Below are 5,000 nucleotides of genomic sequence, written 5' to 3' on the forward strand. Positions count from 1 at the left end.
TTATCCAATATTGACATTGAAGTTATTGTTACTCTGCTCTCGCTGCTCTTGTTATAAATTTACATTCTGTTTGTTTTTGAAAAGGCGCCCAACGTGGGGCTCTGAAGGCTGTCTCAATACTGGTGGCACTTGGGTAGCATTGTAGGAGTGGTGGTTTTTATTTGGATTATTGTTGTTATTATTGATCAGTGTACCGACTACTATAATTATCTTAAATTTTTTCTTTTGTTAGGCTGCATTGACGTTTAGAATTAAATTTTTCTATAATCATGACAGACATTAAGTTTCTTATGAGTCGGAAGTACATCCGCTCTCAAATCACTAGACAATTTAATGAAAGGCATAAATTTTCGCATTATAATAGCTCACAGAAGTTAAATCTTGTTGAAAAACTTAATAATTTTAAGGAAGAACTTAAAGGGCTTGATAGTAAAGTCATATCTTTGAAGTGGTCAGAGAGCGAAGATGAAAATGAAATGGAAATTGAATTTAGCTCTTGTCAGGAATATAAAGATAAAATTTCTGAAATGTTGCTGTTCTTAGAGGTTAATGTTAATGGAAGCAAAAGTGAAAATCTGAATGAAACTCCTCTTAGTCGTCTTAAAAGTCCAGTAGCACCTTTGCCTAAATTTAAGAGTTCTGATGATGAAAGTTTAGAATTATTCTTACAGCAGTTTGAGGAAACTACTGGAAAGTTTTCTTACACAGATTATGATAGGTTGTTGTTACTTAAACAGCAGGTTTCTGGCAAGGCTTTACTTTTGATAGACTCTTTAGAAGCAGACAAACAAGGTTATTCCCATGCAAAGGAACTCTTAAAAACAGCTTTTGCCTCGGTTCCAACTCAAAAGTTTAATGTGATGAAACAACTTCAAGAGCTGAAGTTAGGTTATGATTCAGAACCCTTTCAGTATATTAGTAATATTAGAAAATTACAAAAAGCTGTTAAGACTTTGAAAATGGATATAGATGTTGTTTTGCAGAGGAATGAATGAAACTTTCAGAAATCAGTTGATACAAATTACTAAAAATTCAAAGCCCACTACAAGTGAAATTGTTGATAACTTTTTTGAAGCCAATGAACGGTATCAGAATGCAAATAAACTTGGTAAATTAAGTAAAAGTAAACAGCCTTCTGCTGAAAGGCATAAAGATAAACTCGGATTGAGTAAAAGTTCAAACTTAGCAGCAGAGGTTAATTTTAAAAGCTCCAATCCTTTTAATTCTTGCACACTTTGTAGTGATAAGGTTAATGGTGATCATCCAATCCATAAGTGCCCTAATTTTGCTACTGCTAAGGAAAAGATAGCTAGGTTGAGTATTTTGAATGGTTGCACTAAATGTGCAAGAATCGAGCATTTGGATAGCTCGTACCATTTTAGATTTTCCAGAAAGTGTAAACATTGTCAAGGATGGCATTTCTCCTTTCTTTGCTTGTCAGATAATCATGAAAGTTCCGAGGTCAGAGATTTGGTGCGTAATCCTAAAAAAGCAGTTTCAAACCCTAAGCAAAACGAGAAAAGTAAATCAAAATATGTTCAAAATAGTACACAGAATGGGGTAGTTTGTCCAGGTAGTTCCTTTCAGAGTAAGGGGGGCATGAATTCAATTTTACCCACATTTTCTTGTACTTTGGGCCCTAGTAAAATAAGAGGATTGAAGGATTCAGGTAGCCAAGCTAATTTTATTTCTGAGTGTGCTTTAGAAGGTCAGTGTTTCAAAGTTGTGAAAGATAATTTTGATCTTGTTGTCAATGGGTTTAATGGAGCAAAATGCTATCGTACCAAGATAGTTCAAATTTCTGTTAAGATTGGGGAGACAGCGCATAATATAGAAGCTATTTGTGTCCCAGGTATTGATATAAATTTGAGTTTACCCGGCCTTGGTAAAGTTGTTAGAAGTTTTAGAAATTATGGTTATAAGCTTTTAGATGAGTTTCTTGACGAGGCTAGAGAAGACATATCAAACATTCAGTTTGTCCTGGGGGCAAATTCAGCTCATTGTCTCATGGAAAAGATGGTTAGTTTTGGTCATAGTGGTCAGTGTGTGTACTATGAAACAAGATTTGGCATTATGTTAATAGGAAACATTGAAAAATTAATTGCAAATTTGAAATTTCTCCCTAGCCTGCATGATGATACTCATTTACTTTTTGGCTTGGAAGAGAATTTAGATGAGCAAGGTAAATCACTGGATAATATTAAATTTCCTATGACTTCATGTTTCAAGTCTAGTGTTAGATGTATTGGAAGTGCAGAGGATCCTACAATCTGTGTTTTAGATCATGATGGCAGGATCAGCGAGCATAAATTGCAAAAAGCTACTGATCATATTTTAGAGCGAGAATGCTCATATTATTTGCACAAAGATAGAACTGACTTAGATGGGGAGAGCACTGAACATAATAAGAAATTAGTTAGGTATTTACTTAATAATACACAGAGATGAAGAAGGCAGGTTGGTAATGCCACTTTTATGGAATGGTCGTGTTTCTCATTTGCTGGGAAAGAATACAAATTTAGCAAAGCAAATTTTGAAATCTAACTTAAAGAAATTATCGAAGAATGATGAATTTTTGAGATTAATGGATGATAACATAAAGACTCGGGTAGCTCAAAACTTAATTGAAAGAATTGATAATTTGGATAAGTTTTGTGAAGAACACCCAGAGTACAGTTTTTTGCCGCACATGGGAATATTTAAGTTAGACCGCAGTACTACTAAATGCCGAATGGTTTTCTCTCTAATTTGTGTGAAAAACAAAGTAATGGCTCCCCCTCTATTAGCCACAATCAGGCAATGTGGGCTGGCCCTTGTATTAATCAGAAATTGTCTACTGCCTTGCTACTTTTAAGGTTTGACTCTCATTTATTGTTTAAAGAAAGCTTTCCAGCAGATAGCATTAAATGAAACTGATCAAAGTAAATTATTATTCTTTTGGTTTAAAAATGTAAGTAAAGGAGATTTTACCATTATAGCATACAAGAATCTTCGTCTAAGTTTTGGGCTAAGGTGTAGCCCAACAATATTGATGATTGGTTTGTACAAAATATTGATGCTAGACACTGAAGGTGATTTGAACAACTTAAAGGAATTGAAGAAACTTATTTACTCTTTGATATACATGGATAATGGTGCGTTCACTGCAAATGATTCTGAAAGCTTACACTGGGGTTTTGATAACTTGAATCACATTTTTAATCCATATAAATTTGAATTACAACAATTCGTTACCAATGATGTTATGCTCCAAGAAAAAATAGATAAGAATTTGGATGAAGTCACTCCTGATGTAGTAAAAATATTTGGGTTAAAGTGGAACCGAATAACAGATTGTATTTCCTCTCCTAAACTTGAGCTAGACTCTAAAGCAAACACTAAGAGACTGATATTGAAAAGCATTGCTTCAAATTTTGATCCATATAATTTCAATGGACCTATTTTAAACAGAGCTCGTTTATTTATGCATGAACTTCAATTAAACACTTCTCTAGGATGGGATACAGAATTGTCCATTGAGCAACAACGCGAATGGCGTAACATAGCCAAACTAGTTAACATGACTCCTCCAATTGAGGTACCTAGATGTGTCGGGGAGAGAAATGGGTCATATCGTTTAATTGCATTTACTGACAGCTGTAAAATAATCTATGGGACAACAATTTTTATTCAGTGCATAGAAACTAAGCAAGTCAGTTTTGTTCTAGCAAAGAATTGCTTGGTTAACAAGCAGTTAGAAAGCAAAAGTATTCCATCTCTAGAATTCCAAGGGATAGTTTTGGGAACAGAAACATTATTGGATTTGAGTAACGATTTGGCAGGTCCTCAGTGCCCTAAACCTATTAGAATTGTAGAATCAGTACTGTATACGGATAACATTGTTTCACTGAGCTGGATTAATTCTTATGTAAACAAATTAGATAAAATGAATAAAAGGAGTGTCTTTATCATGAATCGTTTGGATCACATTCAAAGGACCTGTGAAAATAACCCAGTTAGATTTTGTTATGTCAGTGGTATCTTGAACCCTGCAGATTGTATAACTAGGCCTATGTCATACAAACAGCTTTTGAAAACTAATTATTTCACTGGCCCAGAATTTTTAAGATGTGAAAGGGATGAACTGTGCAGTAATGCTGACACATTTGATATAGTTGTACCCAATCCAAATTTTAATCCATTGAATGAAAATTCCTTCTCAATTTCTGCATCTAAATTAAGTGAATCACAAGTGTTAGCAGAATCAAACCCTGAACATTTAGTCGTCCTGGACAAGTGTTCCAGTTTCTCTAAGCTTGTTAGAATTCACGAGTACGTTCTTAAATTCATTGCTTTGCTCAAAAGAAGAGCAAACTCAGTTTCTTTTAACTTTGGTGATGCATCCTCCTTTCATTTGGAAGCTACTAGACATATCATAAGGAATGATCAGAGAATCTGGTATGGTGAAGTTTTCCAGTATTTAGAAAACAGAAATAAGAGAGTAAAGGATATTCCTAATATTATTGCTCAACTTAATGTAAACATGGATGATCATGGACTCTTAAGAATTAGAAGTAAGATGCCTAAATGGAGAAAAGATACTTTTGTCAACTTTCCTATTTTGCTTCACAAACACAGTAAGTTAGCTCGGTTAGTAATAAAAGATTTTCATGAGAAATTCTCTCATGCTGGTGTTTATTCCCTTTTGTCAGAGATGAGAAAAAAGTTTTGGATTCCACAATACTTTTCAGTAGTAAAAAAGGTCCTCAAAGAATGTGTCATTTGTAAGAAATTCAAAGAGAGAACGGTTAAGGTCAACCAAAGTGCCTATCGCGATTTTAGGATTGACCCTCCCTCTATACCATTCAGGTATGTTTTATTGATCATTTTGGACCGTATAAAGTTAAGCTTAATGGTAAAAAGAGCAAAGTTTGGGTTCTATGTTTAACTTGTCTCTGGTCGAGGGCAATTAATTTAAAAATTTGTTTAGATCTCACTACAAAAGAATTTTTAAGAGCTTT

The sequence above is a fragment of the Palaemon carinicauda genome, chromosome 12 (genome assembly GCF_036898095.1).
Source record: "Palaemon carinicauda isolate YSFRI2023 chromosome 12, ASM3689809v2, whole genome shotgun sequence".
NCBI classification, from domain to species: Eukaryota; Metazoa; Arthropoda; class Malacostraca; order Decapoda; family Palaemonidae; genus Palaemon; species Palaemon carinicauda.